We start from the raw sequence: 23,758 nt of genomic DNA, 5'->3' as shown, positions 1-23,758 counted from the left end.
AGGAAGTAAGTGTAGAACAGAGGCCTCAATGTTATTCCACCTGAGGGGTGAGGGAGCAGCATCTTTATTCATCCATTCTGGTCAGTCACTGGGCGAGGGCTGCTCCCTGAGGATGTTAACTGGAAATCAGTTCTACCCTGTGACAAAGTCCTAGTGAGTTCTGATGGACTACGAAAGCCCGCAGGCAAAGAATCTCAGGTGCTGGCAGCTGGAAATCAGCTAGCTGCCAGAAAGGCCAGGGTAGATATGGACAGTCGCAGGCAGTGTCTGCTACTGTATTAGTCAGGGTTCTCCAGAGAAGCAAAAACATAGAACCAATGTATGAGGATATATAGGAGGAAATTTAGTATAGGAATTGGCTCATGCAGTTAGAGAGGCAGAGAAATCCCACCATCTGCCATCTACAAGCTGGAGAACCAGAAAAGCCAGTGGTGTCATTCAGTCTGAAGCCAAAGGCCTCAGAACCAGGAGAATCTGATAATTTAATTCCTGGAGTCCAGAGGCCCAAGAACCAGGAGCTCCAACAAAAACAGATGTCTCAGCTCAAGAAGAGAGAGGGACTATATCCTTCCTCTGACTTTTTGTCCTATTCAGGCCCTCGACAGTTTGGATCATGCCCATCCACACCGGTGAAGGCAAAATTCAGTCTACTGAATCACGTGTTTATCTCCTCCAACACCACCCTCCCAGACACACCTAGAAGTAGCGTTTTACCAGCTGTCTGAGCATCTCTTAGGCCAGAGAAATTGACACATAAAATTAACCAGCACAGCTACATAGGACACGCAAGCTGTGCACATTATCGCCTACAGAGCAATCATTAGTTAATAATCGTATTAATTTGGGGTGTGATGAGAGAATGACTGTTTGAGCAATTTACATCCAAACATGGACATTTTGTTTATTATATTTAAACTTTTTATTGTGTTACATTGTAATTTAGAAAATGCCTAAGCATTGACAAATAGCCATTGCAGGTTTTCCCCTTTAAAATAATGGCAAATAGAACCTGATTAGTGTTTGTTGCATGTAACATCTGATTTTCAGGACTGGGTGCTCATGTTCAGAGGAGATGCCTGTAATCCAGTGCTCTATTCTAGGTCAGATCCACAGTAGAAAAAGAGATCCTTACACACCGTAATAGGTGGGAAGTGCTTCATTAAAACAATCTGAGAGGAGAGTATTCAGTGAGGAGTTGAGGTGTGTGTGGGTGGGATATATTGTTCAAACTCCCTGCCATTTAGCTAACTAGTCACAATGGAATCTTTTGGAGCTACCCTTCACCAACAGGCATTTAAACTTGTCTCTTGCTGAAGAGATTTTGGGACCACAGGAACTAGGCTTTGTCCATATGTGACCATGAGAACTATTTACTAAATAACTTTGTCTTCTGAATTTTTAGAAGAAATCAGATATAGACATAGCTATTTATAAGCTACTGAGTAACTTTCTAATAAATCCTTAGTAAGTCATTTATAAATGATCAATCCCAAGAATGCAGTCACAAAATAAACATCAAAACAGAAGATATTTTTATATTTCCCAGGGTCTCAACTCCTTTTCCCATCTCAGAACATGTGAGGGGTGTGGCACACCCACCAGCTTCTGGATGCCTGGGAAGTGCTTCCCACTAGGCAGCAGGTCCCCATGGCCACTAATGACATCTTGAGCAGGAGTAGAAGGGCTGAGGATTAGAAGTTGTGGAAGACGCAGAAAGACAGCTCACCAGGTGATTCAGATAACTCCTCTGTGGCCATGAGACTGCACCTCTCCAACATCAACTACAGCTAATTAACTAAGCACCCCCCGCCCCCATTCCCCTATGCCCGTCCCCCCGACTATAAGTTTGTGGGGAGGCCAGGCTTCCAGCAGGCTGTTCCCAGACAATGACTGAGCGCACAGGGACAATAAGTACCAAGACAGGCCCAGTTCTGGGAGACATGGGACTCCCTAGCCCATGACTGGCTCGAGGACTTCCAATAGCCTTGCTGAACCTTCCTTAGACTGTAGGTGATCTAGGACACTTCCCCCAAACCTTCCTTCTCTGTCTCCTTTATTCAGAGTCAGACTTGCATCACAGTTCGACAGCTCTCCCAGCTTATCCGCCTCCCTCCACATTTTCTCTCACACAAATGTTTCCCTTAATAAAATCTGTTCACATCTAATCTCATCTTGGAAGCTTTTCAGGGGACCCAGAATAACATACTTTCTTAGTTTACAATCACTAATTTAGATTCTCTTTACCTAGAATTTCCGGCACTGCCTCAGAAATAGAAAGCTTATAATACTCAGTTGTACATGTTCTTCAGAATATTCCTCTAGCCAAATGGCTGCTTTTCTATGAAGTTATCTGCTACTCTTCACAATTTGTCTTCAAAATAAGCTCTTCCAGACTTAACTCCTCAGCTTTAATTCAGTTAATTAGTAATTATTCTCTAAATGGCGACATAGCCACAAAACTTAAAAAAAAAAAAAAAGCAATTAGTTTCTTCTACACTTCTCTTTTCAAAGTAAGACAATCGAACTTGTTTATTTTTCTGTTATGTTTTTGCTCATTTGAGATGCTTTGAAAAACAAAATCAAAACTATTTCTAGGTTCTAAACCACTGTTTGCTAACATGGTGATTCTAAATTTTTATTGGATCCAGGGACCTTTGAGGGGCCTAGCACTGGCCCCAGAAAAAGACATAGGCAAGCAAAATTTTACACAAAATCCAAGGCTGGGGGTCTTTCTAGGCTAAGGAGCATTTCAGAATGTCCTAGTCCTTGCCCTTAATTGAATATTTTTTTGCTTCCTAGTCTGAGCTGCTTTTGAGAAGAGAAAGTCAAATTTGTTGTCCACACTGATTCTTTAGGAAAAAGTCAACTGAACAACAAACATAAGTTTCTATAACTTATATTTCATTCTGATGATGATTTTTTTCACATAATCTTCCTGTCTGAAGCAGAGAGTTTATGGGGACGAGTGCAGAAGATAATGTAGGAATATGGAATGCATGTTCTAAAGGCACTGCCATTTCTTAAATACAGCAAGCATTCTCCCACCCCAGGGCATTTGCGCTTGTTGTACCTCTTCCTAGACACCCTCTCTCCCAAACATTCACAGGGCTCATTCCCTCGCTTCTTTAGTTCATTTCTCAAGGTGACCTTGTCAGAGAGGGCTGCCCTGTATAAGCTTACTCTCTAACACTCTCTACCCCCATTTTGCTTTATATTTTTCCACACAACTTATCACCCCTTGTCATATCATCTATTTGTTTATCTACTGTCTGTGTCCTCCTGAAAGGATATAAGCTCCATGTAAGCAAGGATTTCGTGTACACACACACACACTCATCAAGCCCATGCTAGAACAGTGCCTTACACATGGTAGTTACTCAATAGATATTTGTTAAATAAATTGTAGAATCCTCAAATAATATACATTTTGGAATGTTTGTATAGAACAAAGACTACTTCTAATATTCTAAATTACTTTTAACTAAGAGTCTGCCATTTATCTTTTAATAATGCGGTTAAACGACTTTTCAAAGCAGATGTTCTTGTCTACAAAAATATAGTATGAAAGTACATATTGATTTAGTTATCTTGGGATTCCAGTAAAACTTCTAATACAAAAACGTATCTGAAAGTTCATAAATAATTACAACTGATGCTTAAATATTGCTTACCACTTTAAAGGCTCTATGCATACTAATCCACTAAATCCTTTTAACAGCCCAGGACACAGGCAGCTTTTATTCCCATTTTAGAAATACAGAGGGCTAAACACAGAAAGTTTGTAAGCTATCCAGGATCACCCAGTTAACAAGTAGCAGAGCCAGGATTCAGGCAGTCTGGTCTAGTTCCAAGATCTTCACCACTGCCTTACGCAGCCTTTTTAGTACATGAAAGAGGAACGCTGGAGTTTATGGCAGGAGAAATACGATGTTTTCCATTACTTGCACTTTCTACTTATAGCGTGAAGGTAGCACTTCTGCGGTTATTTAAAGTACCCAAATTTTCTTTTCTGAAAATTGAAGGGAAAAAAATTAAAAAGTTAATTGCTAAAACCACAGACAATCTCAAAGCATTAGTAAAGAATTCTCATTGATTGTCTCTTTTCTCCCTGTCCTAAGCGGCTTATTTATATACACATTGCACCACACCGAATTTTCAAAATACCCTTGGAGTTCAGTCCAAAAATACATTTCCATAATGAAATAATTAGCTCGTAGAATTATTTTCTGAGAGAAAATATCAAAGTCATTAAAGCTTGGGCATGGATAGCCTCACCTGACTAGGATAGTTTCTGAGAGAGGACCCTGGGCAAACCAACCCTGGAACCACAGCTTCTCTGTTCCTAGTTTATGCTCTGGTCAAAATGATAAGAATGTGTGAAGGCATCAGATTACTTTCTGAAGTAGAGAGCACATTTTTTACATATTCCAGATGTCCAATGAATTTGAGAAGTGGATTTACTCTGATCTATAATTTTGCACAATACGCTGGAATTTCTGCCAAATCCATCTGAGAACACAAGTTGGCAGTATTTCTGGGTTTTGAACCAGGTGTGAAATAAATCTAAAGTTTACAGAGTGATGAGCACCTAAGCCAGGCTCTTGAAATACCATTGTTTGCCTCTGAGCACCATGTGCCAAGACTCCATACAAACGTAGGCTGTGGATTTCAAGTGCCTCTGCAAATAGCTAGTTGTGTATCCTGCCAATTTTGCTTTATTTTCTGGTGCAAATGGAAGCTGTGCCAGTAAGTGTCTGTGGGTTTGACTGAATTGCATCGCATTCTTTTTTTATAGTAGTAATTTTGGATTTCAGAAGAATGAAGGTGTTGAAAAGAGTTCACAGATTTTTAAATTTTCCATTAACATTTTTAAAGAGCAAAGAGTTTGACATTTCTCCTGAAGCAGCTGCTTTAAATCACTATTGATTGCCTTGACATCTAGTTCTAGAAATAAACAGAAGTCCTATCCCACATATGTTCAAAGCAGGACTTAGAAGAGGTTCTCAGACAACCGGGTTTATTCTTAGTTTCCAAAGACTTCATCAGATCTTGTGCTTTAATGGTAACCCATGGACCTAACACCATTGGTTATCCCCATCTCACTTTCTTGTAGAGTATAAATAAGCTCCAGACATATTTTTTTAAATTTCTTTTGCATTATAATTCTCAGTCCATGGAATGAACACTTTATGGTTCAGTTTCAGCATTTCATTTCTCCATTCAAACCTCTAGTTTTCATTTAGAAACCCATGAGCTTCTAGGAAATCTCATTCTATCCTCAGCTCTTGAGGTTGAGTATGTGACTTAGGCAAAGCCTATTTTAACCTCCTGGCCAATCAGAGTTTGAGGGGTGAAATGTGGAAATGTGAGGCCTGAAACTACTGCAAATAGTTTGCTGCCATGAAGAAAGCCAACCTGAAAAAGAAGCTGGCACATGTGGAAGACAGAGTGGAGAACATCAGGCAGGAAAAGAGTCAGATTACTGATGACATAAGAACTCCTAGGTCAAACCCCCTGAAGCCTAACCTACCTCTGGACTTCTCATTTACATGAGCTAATGAATTCCTTTTATTGTTCCACTTTGAGTTGTGGTTTCTGTTACTGGTAATTTAAAACTTTTAGAAATAGTCTTTTGCAAGGTGTAAATTGGTACACACAAGCAGTTCCTTAATTCTGGAACCTTATCTGCCCCATTTTATGAAGTAGGATGCTTTTGGTTGCAACCATAGCATATCTATTTAGCAGTGGCTTAAACAATAAGATCCAGTACCACCATGTTGTACAATGTAAATGGTTCTCCATTTACAATGTAAATGGACATATATAAAATAGTGGCTCTGATAGGCTATTTATATCACATAATAAGAATTTCTGGGGTATTCCTGATTGCTACACTGTCAGTTAATTTGACAGATTAGCGAGATCATTAAATACCTAGATTCCTTCATCTTTTCACTCTGTATCCTCAGTGGGTTGGCTTAGTTTCTTGTAGTCCCAAGATGGCTAACGAGGAGGACAACTTTTTCCAAGAAGTGTCCTGACGAATTTGCCTCATATCTCCTTGACTAGGAATGGGTCACCCATACAAAAGTAAAAATAAATGGCATTGGGCAGATTCTAATTTATATTTCTGGGCTCAGGAGGACCCACCGTCTCTGTGTATATTACCACCTAATAACTGGGGATAAAAATCAGGGTTCTCAACAAGGTTTCATTGGCAACTAAGAGTATTTGATGATACCACCAAGGCATCATCGAAATGTGTTACAAAGTGTTTATGTTCTACCTTCAGAGAAACAGTTTTATTAAAATGTTCAAAGCACAACCATACAATGAAAAAAAAAAGTGATAATCAAATTCAAGTTTTTATGTTCACTTTATTGTATGTCAATTTTACCTCAATAAAGCTGTTATAATAGTCAAGTTTTAAGTAGTGGTATCATAATTGTCATGCCTGATCCATGTTTTAATATCAATACATGAAGTCTCTGGACCTGGGTAAATTCAACATCAAAGATATTAAACAGAAGGGGATGCTCAATTAATCTGTTATGAAAGTAAGGTGTATCAGATGTGGAAGTTAATATCCTCTTAATAGCTTCTCTTGAGGAAAATAAGTTGAGAGCCAGAGAGTAACTAAAATATCTGTTTCATATACTTGCGATTTAAAACCTAGTTATATTTTTAAGACCAGAAGCAAAGTTGAACCAATAATAACTTAAGATATGACACATGGAAGAAACAGAAAAATATAGAGAACGATAAGGAAATTGAACTGAAGAAAAAAAAGAAATAGAGAAAGGAGAGCAATAAAAATAATTCTTTCTCAAAAATTATACTTGCCTAGCTACCATTAAAAAAACCTATCCAATACAAGTGATATCTGTTTTCAGAGATATTGTTATTCATATAATATTTATTTCTTTTGAGCTTTTTAATATCAGTCTCTCAATATAGAAATTACATTTGCCAGGCTTTATTATTTATTCTGCATTAAATTTCTCTAGCAGTAATCAAAGACATACTGTAGGTTTCTGTGAATGCTCTGATATATGGCTTTTCTTCAGTTCTATTATTTCGAATATTGTGGTAGTTTTTCTGCTTCCCCAGAATGGATTCTAGCAATGAAGAATTTAGTTTTGGCTCAATATTTAATACTTTTCTAATAACATGCTCGTAGGCCCCATTTATTTCAATGCATCTCTCCTGCCTTTTTATTGTTCTGTTGTCTATAATGTCAATTGCAAACTTCGAGGGAAAAAAAATAGGTCTAATATAGAGAAATTCTGTTTGTAATTATCAAGGTATATAGTAATAACAATTGTGTCATGATTTCTCTTTGACATAATTCAGTTCATATTTATCAATCAAAAGTTTATTAACGATATGTTGCAAATTATTGCTCCTGGGATGTATCATTTTCTATTGTCACATCCTCTACACTTATCTTTCTTTGATGAATGAGAGTTATGTTGACACATATTTCTTTGGGTCTACATGTGCTGGCTGGATTCTCAAATTGTGGCTATAATTTCAGGTGACTTTTTTCAATAGCATTTTAAATTGAAGCTTTAACTGGAAAAAAAAAAAACTCAGATGGTGGCTGTGATAGGAAGCCTTTAAAATAGCTCCCCGATAATCCCCTCCTCACGATATTCAACAATACCCTTGCGTGTGGGCTGGACCCTGTGACTCACCTCTAACGAGCAGAATATGGCAAAAGTAATGGGATGTCACTTCTGAGATTGGGTTTCAAAAAGATGGTGGTTTCCGTGTTGGGCTCTCCCTCTCACACCGTCCATCATTCTGAAGGAAGTCGACTGCCATGTTGTGAGTACCCAGTGGACAGGCTCACATAGCAAAAAGTTAACTAAGGGAGGCCTCCAGGCCACTGCCAGCAAGTAACTGTACCTCAGTCCGACAATCCGTGAGGAACTGAATATTGCTGACGACCACACTAGTGAGCTTGGAAGTGGACCGTCCCCGGTCAAGCCTTCAGACATCACCCTGACTACAACTTGAACCAGATATTTTACCCAGAAAGTCAGTGACATAATAAATGTTTTATGTTTTCAGCCCCTAAATTCTGAGATAGCTTGTCAAACAGTATTAGATAACTAGTACAGTAGCCAATTCAGTCCTTTTACCCACCTCCCCAAAGACTAGATTGAGAATGTTATAAAATGGACTATTAGCTCTGAAAAAAGGAAGTGGTTCAAGATCATCAACTTACTTTTTGAAGTAGCTCCACTCCCTTCATGTTAATGGTGAGGTAGGGGTAAAGGGAAAACCATAAGACAAGACAACTCTCTGACTGCTCCACCACAATGTATCTGTCCACGATCAGTGTTTCTTAAATATATTAGGGTCCATTTGTCATTGCCTCTTTTTCAAAAAAGGTTTGAGGCAATTTATATTAAAGAGCAGAAATGCAGTGAAATTAATATTGAAATAGAAAATTAAGGCCATAAGGAGATTGCATTGCATTTATAGAATATGGTAGTAGTGGGCAGAATAATGACCTGCCAAAGATACCCACATTCTAATCCCTGGAACCTGTGAATGTGTTATGTCACTGTAAATGAAATTAGATTTACTAATTGGCCAACTTTAAAATGAGAAAATTATGCTCATTTTAAAGGCTTATCTGGTTAGGCTCAATGTAATCATAAGAGTTCTCAAATGGGGAACAGGAAGACAAAACAGTCAGAGCCAGAGACTCCAGCTTGACCAGTCATTCGTTGTTCACTTTGAAGATGAAAGGGGACATGAGCAAAGAATTCTCTTTTGCTGAGTTTTCAAATCCTTCTCATTTTATCTGATCATCAGACAAAACAATTTTAGGAGCAATGGCCACCAAATAATCCTCTGTTCTTTCAGTATTGACTCACCATTTATTTAGAGAGGCTGAAAATTGTAAGCAGTGCAGGAAGGACCCGGAAGGTGATGCTCTGCAGCCGTGCTCGGCATGGCTTCCCTACTCTGAGGAGTTCAGCTGAAGCTCCAAATCTTCATGTCTCACCCATTCAGCAAAACAAAAACTCCATTTGGAAAGCAAATCACATGGACCTACACATCTTAGAAGAAATCTTAGCAATGATTTGTTCTCCTCAAACAGAACTCATTGGAGGTCTCCTATCCCACTCCTCCTTGACCTTATAAAAATAATCAGCCCCGTTTCCTTCCCATCTTCTTCCACTCCAGCCAGGCCAGCCTCTCTTCAATTCTTCAGACACACCTGTAAGCTCCTACCTCATGGTCTTTGTGTTTCTGTTTCCTCTTCCTAGTATGTTTTTCCTATTGCTTGCTCACCCTTTTCAGCTCTCTGCTCAAAGTCACCTGAACAGAAGTCTTCTCTCTCCAGTCTGTGTAAAATGATCCTTCTCATCTCTTTGTCCATTTAATCTGCTTTAGTTTTCTTCATAGCCTTTATCGCTCCCTGAAATTTTCCATAGGTCTCCCGTATTGCCTATATCCCCCACTAGAATGTAGTCTCCACAAGAGCAGGGGCTCCAGCTTTTTGTTCACTACTTATCCCCAGCATTCAGGACAATGCTAGGTATACAGAAGACACACAGTAAATATTTAATGAATAAATGAATGAATGTTTTCCAACTTCCTATAGTCAACTCCCCCAGATAAGTTTCTATAACTAGGCTTTCTCCATTGTGTTACATTTTCACGGAGATATACGTGTGTGTGTGTGTGTGTGTGTGTGTGTGTGTGTGTGTGTGTGTGTATTCCAGTGATTTTGAGAGTTCTCTGGTACCTGGGGAGCTCCTTGCTGGCCCTCTACTTGATTGGACTTTGGATAGACACAAATTTGACCTGTGTATGCTTGTCATAGAGTTGGTAATATCTGTTCCATTCACCTAGGCCTTTACTTCTAATTTGAATCTAGTTCTCTAGATAACAGGTTTCAGTACTGTTGGTTTCATACTTATTTTGGCCCCAATCCTTTGCTTAAAGGATAAGCAAGTCCAACATGTAAAACTAAATAAAGCATCTGTGCTCCATTCCTGCTCCACACTTACCCCTCCACTGCCTAAAACTCTCAAGTGGGCTTCATGATGTGAAGACATCTGTCTCCGGGCATATATTATTCCTGTGGATCCCTCAATTCAGGGTCAATAAAATAAAGTCTCCTGAGCACTGTATACTCTGAGTATTTATTATCATTTTACTGCTATCAGAGTCAAGGGAATATGTCTAAAGGGTAAGAATTTATGGAGTTCCACTGCCCCTTTCTTTTGGCAGAAATGCCACTGGTCTCTAGGTAATCCAGGGTCTGCTAATCCTTTCTCAGATTCCACAATATCTGCCAAAAGGCCTTAAGATGTTTGAATCCAGGCAATGTTAGTGAGACAATATCATCAATGAAATGCAAGGAAAACCCTACATATTCTGCTTTTTTCTGTCACAAAATTAGACAAGCTTATTGCATTAAAGAAAAAAAAAATTCAATCAAACAATACAGAAACGAATGAAACAAATATGAGCCACCTCACCAAATTAAGGTACAGCTACCGTAACAGTTCTTCCATCTTCCTTTTCATCACTTGGGCCTCATATGCTTCTATATAATCAGGAAGCCCAGTATTCCTTCTTGAAGCTTCCTCTCCTGCCTGCATTCATGTAGACAGAACCCTAGCCTTACTCAGGCAGAAATACCAGGCCTCCTACTGTCAAACAGGACAGTGTCACCAGTGAATAGCCGATCTCTTCTTCTCTGACTGATTTTCTCATGTCGCTGCCACTCAGGATTGCTGTGAAAGTGCTGGTATACTGGCCTTACTAATTCACACTCCTGACACCACGGACCCTGTACTCTTCCATAGCATATGCACATTCACCTTACAAACATGTGGCCAAATGTGGCCATTCGAACAGGAAGGACTCAACCAGGAGCTACTTCATAGAGGAGTTCTTGACCTGGGTCCCACAGACCCCCAGTATTTCATTACAATTGGTTTTCTTTAAAATTATATGTATTTAATTTTGCGCTCTTAAAAATGTTATTCTGAGAAATTGTTCATAGGTATAACGAGACTATCCAAAGGGTCCATGGCCCAAAATTGTTTAGAACCCCTTGAAGAATGACTATTTTCTTGCTTAAAAAAATAAAAAGTTTAGTATCTCCAGATAGTCATCACCTATAATACACAAAAAATAAAAATCTCTTGTAATCCTGCTCTTCATTGTCTCACACAAACCTGGTTCTCTTCTAGGATTTCCTATTAAATTTTGTGATTCTTCCTTGGCCTCTCAAATGCCAACTCCTGTGTACTATATCACAATTTAATTCCTTAGATTTAATTATAATTCTTACTGGTTTTATTGCTCACCACTATTTATTATAGACAAGGTTTTTTCTTTCTTTTGTTTTTTTCCTTGAATCACTTTTCTGGCTTACATTATTTTGATTAAAATTATTTCCTGAAGTACATTTTTCTTACAGAAGATGTTAGTTCTTGCATATTTAAAGTTGTCTTTTCTTCTCCCAATATGTGAATGATGGTTTAGCTAGGTACAGAATCCTAGGCATATAACCATTTCCCTCATAAATCTATAAAAATATTGATCCATTGTTTTCCAGTACACAATGTTACAGATTAGAAATTAAATAAGTCGGATTCACTTTACCTTGCATGAAACTCTGCTGCAGAATTAACATAGCTCCTGACTTCTCCTCCACCAAATCTGTGTTCTATTTTAACCTGCTCAGTGGGGGCTTCTCTGACCAACCTTTTAAATTGCAATCTTCACATAACCTCCATCCCACTTCTTTACTCTCTTCCATAACACTTAAACTCCTAACATACAAGATACTATTTTTGTTTAGTGTATATCCACAAGACTATAAGCTTCAAAAGGCTGGAGACTTTTTCCTTTTCTTTAGCTTTCTCCTTCCCATGAGAACTAAATTGGTTCTAAACCTCAGCATCAGGAGGCTCTTTTTTTAGTTGTTAGGGATGCCTTTGATTAATCACCTAGTCCTAAAACTTTCCAAGGGGAATGTAAGTAGGAAAAATGTAAAGAAAATCAATGTCCAGATCCTTAACTTCGAGAGATACTCTTTCCCAATTCTGATGTGCCAGAGAATGTGTCTGTGTTCACATTAGACTTCCTCCCACTTTTTAAATAAAGTCACACCTCTCACCTATCCCAAGCCTTAGAGTGAATCATTTCTTTGGTGCAAAAACCTCCAGGGGGCTACACAAAGATGTAGAGTCCTTTAATGATTAATCAGCTACATCTGGAGATCTGACTGGAAGAAGGATCCATTTTCGATTATTCAGGTTATTGACACAATTCATTTCCTTGTGGTTGTAGGACTGTGGGCCTTCGCTCCTCACTGGCTGTCTGCTGACAGCAGCCCTCAGCTCCTGCAGAATGTCATCAGCTCTCAGAGGCCACCCGCAGTTCCCTGCTCTATGGGCTTCTTCAGTATGGCCAATTATCTCATCAAACCAGCAAGGAGAGGCTTTAGAGTGACTTTACTAGCAAGAATCTTATGTAACATTACACAGTCACAGAATCACTTCTTATCAACTTTGCCATATTCCATTAGCTAGAACCAAAAAATTACACAAAGGCAAGAACTCCAGGTGGCAGGATCATAGGGGGCTCACCTTGGGCATGGCCTACCAGAGTGTATAACTGACTCTTAATATAACTAAAAGGTTTTCGAACTACCAAGAATTTAAAGACTAATTGGAAATTATACATAAAACTTCACATCTTTTTTTAGAATTGGTGTATATTATTCCATATGGAGTTATAATTTATTTTTATCAATCATACAAAAAAAGTTTACTTTAGTTATAATCGATCCTGATCTTATTTCATCTTAAAATGCTTAGTATTTTCTATTTATTTTTTAAAAATAAATGCTCGCTGCTGAACTGAGTATTTTTAATAGTACTGTTTATATTTCTTTTTCTTTAAATACCTAGGAAATCTTGATCATGATTTGATCAAAATTAATGGAGTTAATTCTAATTTTATATATGGCTCTGATTTAGTTAATCCCAAAAGCCAAACACTAGTATCTAAGCATACATTTTATCATACTCACTTTCTCATAAATAAGTAATATTTTAAGCTACAAATTACACTGTATTATTATAAATTAAGTAAAGAGAAACAGCATTTTGATTTATTACCTTTTTACAACTTGTTATAACATTGATGAATTAACATCTTAGATCTCCATCATTTCAATCTTGACTGCTTTTAATAATCTATCTTATAAAATGTGTTCATTAACCCTTTTCCAGTGGTTTTTATACTATTTTTGAAATGCATAACACATATTTAAACTGAAAAATGAGGTCAGACTTTATCTGATAGACAGGAAGTCTAACTAGGGTTGATGGGACTAACAAAGATGACTGGTTTGCAAATTAGACCCCTTCATTGCCTAAATAGAGAGAAATTTCAAGTCCATGATTTAGATAAAAATGTTTAAATGATGTGATAAAAGCATTTTATAAAACATATTAGATTGGTGAAGATATAGGAAATAAACAATATTTGAATTTTCTCAGTCCTCTCTGTGTATCTCAAAGTGAAAGTGAAAAAGTAATAAATATAATTAATAATTATTTGGTAAGTCTTGATAAAGCCTTTTTGATATATTTCCCAGAAATCCGAGAAACTGAATGCCTCTGATGTCTGAGCAAAAAATCATTTTGCAAGTCATGTTGCTTCCAATTCATTTTTTTCATCAATTTGAGAGAGGATCTAATTAAATTGCCATATAATAGAAGAGTTTAAATGATTATTTATTATTATTATTTTTGGTACATAATTCAGAAGAAGTTCAAGGAATAAATGACATTATTATTAAATAACTCCTTCCATTTTTGCTACTTATTTGTTATTTCTTAGTATATTTATCTGTAAAAACAAAAAAGTAATAGAATTAGTACAAAATACTATCTTATTTTACTAATAAGCAATAATAATCATTCATAGATACATAAACTAATTGTGGGAAAGCAGTTTTTTCATTAGGAACTGGATTTCTAATAAAATTTTATGTCTTATGTTTACTAATATTTATCAAAATTTGTTATCTTTATGTTTCTTGATTATGCACTACTAATAATTATAACTCAACCCACCCCCCCAAAATATAACTCTCAGTACCTTATGGTGTTTGTCAAGAAGACAATTTTAAAATTTTTTTTTTTTTTGCAAAGAAGTAGTACAGAGTAAACTATAAAAGAATTCCATGCTTAAAAATATATTACATGAGGGTTAAATTCTGCAGAAGAATTCAATGAAAATGCGAAGTCAAGGAAGAAAAAAGAAACATGCAAAAATTCCAACCATTTTAAAAGAACTTTTTCCTGAATATGTAAACACATGGTAATCGATATCAAATCATTATAGTATTTAGAGTCCACTGGACACTTTAAAAAGAATGGTGGGACAGTTTTTAAATGTTAAAATACTACAAAATGCCACAAATTATATCTTTTGCAATTTTTTAAACTTATAGTGAAAAATTTTAGATGCTAACTTAAAAATGTGTGAGGGGTTTCATAGTTTTTCAAAACTAATTTGAAAGGTTTTTAAAGCTAAAGGCTTGAAGACCGCTGTTCTCTTCGGCCACCAAATGCTGAGAACAGCTGCTGCTCCCAAAAGCTTTTCTGGCACAGGCACCTCGAATGGGTGCCACTGACACCCCACCGGATTAAAAATCTATGAACTACACCTTGTGAATGCCAGGCCAACCACTAAAAGGAACAGGCCACCTCTGGCCACTTTTCCCTTTGCCAGAGTGGCGTGTCAGCTCCCGTCCTGTTCTCTAGTAACTCCCAGCTCAGCTGGCACTGATGGCACCTGGGTGCTTCGGCAAGAGCAGGGCATGAACTAGATCCTAGAAGAACCGGTCTGCTGAACAGGTACCAAAACCTTGGCAGAGTCAAGATAAGAACCCACTTACTAGAACCTGGGTAAAAGGCAAGGACTTTATTTCAGAAAACATGAAAGGGATTTATTATTAAAACTCGAGATACACAGTCAAAACAAGGTGACTTGATGCAAATAGTTGTAATAAGTACCTGGGCTCCTGAAATTCCACCTGGCTAAGAATTGAATTCCACTCCCCAACCACCCACACCGCACCCCCCCCCCAACCCACCCGCCCCTGCCCAGCACCTAGAGAAGCAGAAAGCCTGCAGACAATGCTGAGAGATCCTCACCTGACTAAATGAGTGGAAGCAATACAAACCCAAGACCCTGTGCCTCTAAAGCCTGCCATAATGGGTTAAATTGTGTTCCCTATAAATATATTTAAGTTTTAACCAATGATACTGTGGGTGTGATCTTATTTGGAAACAATCTTTGCAGATTTAATTAAGATATAAATTAAGATGATATCATACTTTATTAGGATGGGCCTTAAATCCAATTACTGATGTCCTTATAAAAGGAGACATAGATACAGACACACAGAGGACATTAATAATCTTTTAAAAATTCTTTCCTGATGTGCTCCATAAATTCCCTTCCTTAAATGCTCTTGGAAACCAGCTTTGCTATGTTACTAGTTCCTTCATTCCTTAATGAGTTTAACACATTTTGACACGTGTTCATTTTATTTTTGCAGAGTTGTTTTTAACTTTTGAAAAATATGCTTTAAAGATGTTGTAAAGCTTAACTTATATAATATAAATAAAATTAATATGATTCCTGGGTGCTGTTGAATGAGCATGAGTTCCTCCTTAGCAACTGAGAAAAGCCTGGGAGATTCAGGAGAAGTAGCCTTTTAGGGACTCACTGCCAAGGGGCCAGCGCTGTACACCAAAGCCATTGTGTTATGTGATCATTCTTTTCTTTATTCTCATCCTACCTCTTCATCATTCTTATTCTTGTCTGTTACTAGGGCAGACTTATCCTTTGGACATAGCTTGTTTAAAGTTACAAGGCAAAATTTATGCTAACTCCAGAATTGCTAAATTTGAAGACAAGTCTTGGCAATCTTCGCTGCGGTGCAAAAATTGTAAAATGCAAGCAAAATTTCTTCAAGTTAAAAAAAAAAAAACAATTTTTTTTTAAATCCAGGAACAGTGCTCTTGATTTCTAAGAACTGTAAGTACTTTCAAGAAAACTAAGTAAGTTACCCTCGACCTCACTGGGACACCATCATCTCTGAGCCCATAAAGAACACTTACCCAGTAACAATTTTCTAGAAACAGTGCCCTTCGTCAGAAGTTAATATGACCTGAAATGGTGATGAGTTCAAGCATTCACAGTCCAATACAAGAGGAACACTGTATGGTTTCTGCACAGATTGAAGTGGCTGTAGAGAAGAGGAGAAAGAAGCAAACCACCTGAGAAAGAAGAACCTGTGGAACTTTTTAACTTCTGAGAGCAAAAATCAGAACCAGGTGTATGGAAAGAGCCAAGAAGAGTGATTCTGGATAAGCAGATAACATAACTAGGCACCACACAGGGCGAATATAATTTAAGTGTTTATATAACATTTGCACAGGGGCGAGTTTTTCTTTCAGCAATTTTGTAACATATGTTTTCCAAATGCTTTTTAAAGTAAAATTTACAGTGCCATATTCAATAATATTAGTAATATAAATATTTCATTTTATTTTTTCTCTTTCTTACAATCAGTGTATTATTCTGTCCTTGATATAATGATTTTGAAAATAGATTTATTCTATTTCTAAGACAATCAATGAAGATAATGTGCCCAAGTTCCACACATAGGGAAATTGGACCACGGTAATTGCTGCCATCTTGTGGGAGAGTGAAAGAAATTCAAGATATTGTTATCTTTTAAACTCCTTAGCACCTTCTCTGCTTAAGCATTCATGCATTCATCATCCTTTCATTCAACATTTACTCTGAGCCAGGATCTGGCTAGACTCTAGGGACATAAGACAAGTAAGACACAGTCAGTATCCTCAAAGTATGTAGAATGCAGATGCAGTGTGATGTTAAATATTGTCACAGGAGAGAGCACCCTTCTCGGTGGGGGTGGTAGAGAAAACCAAAAGACTTTCCCAAAGAGGCATACATAATCCAAAGATTCATGAATAGCCTGGCTGACTTCATTCTATTTGCCTTTCTGTTATGAAAATAATTTCCTGGGCAGGTTTTTCTGCTCATTCCTGTTGGTTTTTTCCCCAGGAGTAGGAAAGGAGACAGGGGAAATGCGGTGCTGGCCAGCCACAGAACCTGAGCGAGTATGTGGAATACCTTTCCTTTGCCTTTCCTCATACGTTCTCCACTCACCTTCATTCTGCTCTGTTCCCCAGAGGCTGAGCAGTGTAGACTGCCTCTATCCCCTCTCTTGCATACCGACTTCCAGTTCTGTTCAGAGAATATCGGTGGTGAGGAGGCATCAGCAGAAGATCTGCAAGAGGAAGGAGAATTATGCCCAGACTACCCCCACCCCCATCCAGGGAGAGATCCCTCAGTGACATATCTGTTTATCCCTCCCCTCGCTCTTTCAGGCCCAGAGCTGGTTAACAGTACTCAGCTGTCGCTGGCTGCATTGAGCTGCACTAACCCTTGGGGTTTTCCTACACTCTGCCCACAGGTCTGAAAATAATCCCAGTTTGAATGTGCCATTGATTTCTTCTTCCAAGACTGACATAGCAGAAATTAATACATTTTTGTTGAATGTGTGAATTCGACATGAATGATTGAATTTAATAATTGAATGAATGAAGGCCTGAATGAATGAATGGGTAGTGGATGAATATGTGAGAACTGAATGCAGATATATAGAACATATTAATATTTCATGCAGGAATAAGTGCATAATGACTAAACTAATGAATGATATCCACATGAAAACATGAATGGAAACAATAATAAAGAATGAATTCATAAAAGCATGAATTGGGACCATTTTTAGTCAATCTACATCCTTGACTTCATCACCTCCCCAGCTCTCATCTACTAGAATGTGCAAAGAGAAGGAATGATGAGCTTCTCCCTAAAACAGGGATGCTATGTGGAAACAAATTAGAGAGAGGCACTCAGAAGTTAGGTTAGGGAAAAAGACTCAAGAAAAGGATAAGCTAACTTTTAAGGAAAAGTGCAGAGAATAAAGGTGGAGATTTCCTTAGAGGGACAGAAAACAAAGATGAAATAGAGTGGGAGGAATAGGCTCCCTTCGTTTAGTTGGAAGTCAAGAATGGTTCACAAACTCAGAGACAAAGAGCCATGGGATAAGGACCCAGCCAACAAATATTGCCATAAGGATCAAGCAAGTCATGAAATGGGAGTAGGAAGCATCTAATTGACACATCTGGATGCCAAGGTGGGATGATTAATGAAATATCTCGAGATTCAGATATCACCTATTAAACTACTGAATCATGTTGCAAAAACCACTTTCCAAAGGATCATGGTCATTAGAACAAAGTCACAGATCTAACTCCGCGTTCCGAACATGAGACCCTGGTCAAGACTTAGTGCTGTTCTCTCCATGCTAAAACATGCAGGAGACAGAATTTGAAGCAATTTAAAAGCTGCGAAATATCAAATGGTAACCTGAGCCTATATCTGAAAATTTCCCTCTTCCCCAAGTACAAAATTTTACTTAATAATAAAAAAGAGAATAGGACACATCCATATTTACAAGTGCAGGGTCATATGCTTGCTTTGTCCACCGCCAGGTATCTGGGCCTCCAAGGAGAGGCAAAACCCCCTCTGAAACGAGAAGGCCTGGCTGCACCATTTCTGCTGAGAATCTATTTCTCTCTTTGGTAGGAGATGGGGAGGCTGACTGGATGTCACTTTTTCTTCACTCATGGATCTTCAGCATCACAATTTCCCTCTACAGGATTTATCCTGAACCAACAACCTCACTTATTTTTTTGCTGACACAGTACTGCACCTGCTATACTTTTTGCCATGTGACATGGCTCTCAATGTGCACAAAATTGGACCCGTGGTCTGAGACGCCTGGACTTTGGGGATATAGACTTCGAGGATTTGATGTGAGACATCCAGAGTGAATCCAGTAAGACAGATGGCAGGGAGTGTGTTATCAAGAAATCTACAACCACCATTTTTTCTTTATGACTTAGGACAAAATTCAGAGAGCTCTCAATCAAGTGAGAGAGATAAGACATGTAATAATTAAAATGATGGTGGTGATGACAGCTAATATTGATTAGTTAATATCATTAACTAATAATATAATATGTAATGATGTTATAGTTGATGTTATTACTTAGTAGTTAACAGTATTAACAAGGTGGCCACCGTTCTAAGTATTAAGTCAGGCAAGACTGACACGACGTGGTGTGTGGAGCGAGCTTCTTTAGAGGAACTGACCCTATGTTTCCCAAGGAGGTTGGAGTGGGGCGAGGCCATGTCATGCTGGAGCACCAGAAGAGGTTCCTTACAGTCACTGGAGTTCCATCTGGGCCTTAAAAGATGGGCAGTTTCGGAAACCACCTGAAACAGAAACCCCTCTTTCCAAATACAGCGGAAACTCCCCGACGAACAGGTCTGTACTTCTTCCTTCCTACTTCCCTGCCACTCTGCACTCCAAACTGTACTTCTTGAATGCAGAAAATGTCTTTATCCTTCCTTGGTGCCTCACACAGCACACACAAATGGATGTTGCACTAAATGAGTTGCATGCAGGGGTCTCTTGTTTGGGTCATGGTAAGCAGATGGTCTGATTAAAAACCAGACCATCTATGGTCACATTCATCTGAGCTGTGGTTTAATAGTTTTCTGGCGCACGTCACGACTTTGCCCTCTCCCAGGCCAGGACTCAGGAAAGGTATGTGGGTACGGAAGGCAAAGGCAGTATCTCCTCCTGAAGAAGCCTCTGCTGGAGACCAGAGCAGGACACAATCAGGGAGTACAGTGAGGGACAAGGGCACACTGGGAAGACCTATGGCTTTGCAGAGAACACTACTGTGGCCCTTATGCTCTGTAGGATCCAGCACCCTCAGATTTTGGCTAGGCTCCTAATTATCTGTTCATGCTGTTCAAGCCCCAATTTTTAATAATAGCTGCCCTGCGGGGTTATTTGGAAAATTGGAGATTATAGGTATATATATATTACAGCATATAATAAAGTATTAACAAGTAAAGTTACTATAGTTCATTTCGTCTGGAAAAGAAACAGCAGCCACAGCTGTTCAAAGGGCAATGCTATGCCCAGCAATTACCACAAGAGGAAAAAAGAAAAAGAAAAAAGATCTAGGGGCTGAGGTGCTTCTGGTACCCACAACTTTCATTAGGGGTTGAGGGTATAGTAGCCAGAGCTTTTCAGGGTTCTGTGAGCTATGAAGGCAGCACAGGAGCTCGGGAATGCCTCTTCCCTTACCAAATTCATAATTTTGGTGCTGCCACTGATGCCAGATCATAGATCTGTACCCACACAACCCCACACACATCCCCCAGCACCCTGTCCAAATTGATGCTCAGGACCTTTACAAACCATTTGCTTTCTACCCCGGACCCGTCTGAGAATGCTCCCAGGGGGGTTGGGCCACAGAGAGAGCAGAGAAAGTGTTACTGTGTGGCTTTAAAGAGCCATCGCTGGGAAGCCTGCTGAAGTTTCTCTCAGCATTCAGAGAAATCCACACATCTACCCTACCCCTGCGGCAGTTCCTCTTCTTCCTTCCGCGCCTCACTTCCTACAGGATTCGGCCCAGGACCACCTACCATACAAATCTCTCCTTCCTGTCTGTGCTCACTCTCTTCACATTACCTCTCTATACAGTCCCTACACACAGTTAAGGCATTCATAGGGTTCAGGAACACTACCTGAAAATAAATATCTTAGGCTGAAGGAATTTTAACAGACAGCAGAAGCAATGTCACTCTGACCCCCTCCCCCCACCCTCACTTTTGCCATTCTTCCCTGAATCGGGTCATAAAACTCCCAGGTGAAAGGTATCCTCCCAGTACCAGGAGGAAGAAAGATGTTCTTATTACCAGAGATGGAAGATTTGAGCAAAGAAATCTGTACAAATAACTTGATAAAGTAACCGTTATCTCCCTGGTTACTTCTTTACCATTCACTAGCTCTAGGCTAAATCCCTTTGTCTTCTCAATTCTTCACATATTTTTTGTTCCTTTCTTTAAAAAGTATAAAAGCTTCCTGTTCTGATCACTTCTTCAGGTCTTTATTCTCTTGTGAAGGCTCCCATGCACATGTAAAAATTCAAAAAAATTTGTATGTTTTTTGTCCTCTTAATCTTTGTCAGTTTAATTTTCAGACACAGCCAGAGATCCTAAGAAAGTGAAGAAAAACCTTTTCCTCTCTTATAGCATCAAAGGGACAAAACTCATGGGAAGGAAATGTTTCCCAAGAGAAAATATCCTGAAGAAGTAAAGCAGAACTGCTGTGTTGGCATCTAGGGCAAGGTGCTGACAGCTTTTCTTCCCCATCTCTTTCCTTCCTTCCTCCTTCTCTAAGAATTGGTCCTCATACTGGTAAGAACTGCTTAATATTAAAGCTGTTGGTTGGTCCATGGTGCAAGAAGCATTGTCCATCTATCTCCAAGGGTTTGTTTCAGGGTTATTTTTTATTTTACTGAAGAAGATATTATCATTCACCTTCTCTTACTCTTCCGTCATTCTTTCTTCCAGTTACTTTGTCAGGTTTCCCTATGACAAATGATGCCTCGAATTTTATCTTGTTTGTCATTAGAGTTCATTCTCGTTAGCAAGAAATATTACCAAAAATATATGTAAAGAAATAATTTGCTTAGGAATTGCTTTTTTAAAAAGTTGCCTCTGAGATGATTGAGAATATATCTTAAAATGTATTGCTACAGGATGTATGTATATTTTCTAAAGGTAAAAATCGTGATTCTCATACAAATATAATATGAATGTATGTCAAAAGTTTTATTTAATTATTTGATTCATCAATGGGTGGAGTAAGACATTATAACTGGTTCAAAGGAGAATTCAGAGATAGATAGATAGATAGATAGATAGATAGATAGATAGATAGATAGATGATAGATGATAGATAGATAGATAAGGAATGCTAAAATTAATTAATAAACAGATGCAATACTGGCTTATATATCAAGGTGAGGGGAGAAATCAATTGCCCCTCCAATGGACAGAATGTATTTGCACATTTATGAACAAGAGTAATTTGAATTACTCTCACTTATCTACCATTTACAGAGTAAAATAGGTCAAAGAAAATCAGAGATAATCCAGAAGGATACATAAGACAGAACACTCAGTGATCTTTTTTTTTTTTTTTGCCATTTCAAAGTCTTACACAAATTTTCCCAAATGATATCAGAAGAGTTCATTCTTTTTCCATAGCATATAGTTTATATTTATTAAAAAATAATCTGATACTTTTTATATGGTTTTTTATTACTTATTATTCAAAACTATGAGGCTTTCTAATTTTGTATTGGTGTCTGCAATTCATTACCTATAAAATTCATGTTTGACAGAGAAAAAATTATCACTGTAATAAATTAATTTTTTACTATTAATCAAAATGGATCTAGATTTTCCTGTAAATTTACAGCAGTAAGATAATATACATTTTTGTTGACTATATTAACAACCTATGGTCTAAAAATGTGATGTTTCATTTGGCGCATTTAAATAAAATGTTTTTAACTAGAAAAAATTAATTTTGCTGCTAATATAAGGATATGTTATTGAGAAATATGACTATTGGATATACCAATATTAAGGTTGCCAAATAAAATACAGGATTCCCAGTTAAATTTGAGTTTCAAATAAATACATAGTTTTTTTAGTATGTGTCAAATATTATAAGAAAAGAGAAAAATGGCTGTTGGGTAGGCAACTGCAACATCTAGCTAGGTTCCACTTTCTAATTACAAAGAGATGGTAGTTTCAGGACATAGAATAAGATGAAAGGGTTTTTTTTTTTTAACTTTATTACCAATTGTAGCAGAAAAAAAAAGTTTTCCTCCATCCTCCTAGAATCCCTGAATGGGACTGAAAATTAAACTAGCAAAGACATTAACAAGAGAAAAGCATAAAAAAATTATTTAACATAAATTTATGTGATATGGGAGCCATCATAGGAAATGAAGACCTAAAGAAAGGGTTAATCCAGAGTGTTTTTATGCTAGGTAGATGAAGAGTGGACATTTGAAAAATATGATATAGGTCAAAGAGTACAAGGTAAGTGTACTAACTTACCCAAACCTGTTTGTTTAGATTCTTCTCCATGTCCTTTTATCTTTAGAGATAAGGATGCTCCTTTTCAAGTAGAGAGAGAGCACCTCTAACATGAAGTTTTTCTGACCTGATTCAGGGAAGGAGGGGCAGGGGGAAGGCAAAGTGACCTTCCTGCTTCTGCTGTTCTCTCAGGCTCCTTCAGCTTAAAACATTCAGTATGCTGAGGTGCCATATTTTGGAAGAGTAGGTCCTGAACTCCATCACTAACCAAGATAATGTTAAGCAAGAATTATTATTACTTGCATTTCTGCACGAACACCACCAGGCCCAACTACCTGGAAGAGGAGTGATCTGACCACATTTTAACTTTTCCTGAGGCAGGAATGGTGAGCCTGTGGTGACATCTCATCACACCAGCTTACATCGCTTAAGGCAGATTTCGTTCTGATAACCAATCACCACTTTTAGCTCATTCAGGATGCTGAAGGCTACATGTCTCCCTCTTTTATAATAAAAACTAAATAGCTAAGCAAGCATAACTCCTGGATATAGAAGGACACCTCACAGGAATTTGACAAATATGATATTTTCTTCCTTATTACATTAAGCATAA

The 23,758-nt window shown here is 38.0% G+C and overlaps 1 protein-coding gene across 2 annotated transcripts in view; it reads right to left on the bottom strand.

Annotated features, from left to right (window-relative positions):
• Positions 1 to 3,675: 3,675 nt before the first annotated feature.
• ARL14 (ADP ribosylation factor like GTPase 14) overlaps positions 3,676 to 23,758 on the bottom strand; it is a 98,299-nt gene continuing 78,216 nt past the window's right edge. For both annotated transcript variants that reach the window (XR_004950622.1, XR_004950623.1), the window contains 3 exons: positions 17,266 to 17,343; positions 16,188 to 16,315; positions 3,676 to 4,009 (listed from right to left, as the gene is read on the bottom strand). The gene's annotated coding sequence lies outside the window, so the exon portion shown is untranslated. The remainder of the gene's footprint in view (positions 4,010 to 16,187; positions 16,316 to 17,265; positions 17,344 to 23,758) is intronic.

The sequence above is a fragment of the Rousettus aegyptiacus genome, unplaced genomic scaffold (assembly GCF_014176215.1).
Source record: "Rousettus aegyptiacus isolate mRouAeg1 unplaced genomic scaffold, mRouAeg1.p scaffold_m13_p_4, whole genome shotgun sequence".
Taxonomy (NCBI): domain Eukaryota; kingdom Metazoa; phylum Chordata; class Mammalia; order Chiroptera; family Pteropodidae; genus Rousettus; species Rousettus aegyptiacus.
The sequence above is the reverse complement of the archived record's forward strand: the minus strand, read 5'-3'. Positions and strand labels throughout refer to the sequence as shown.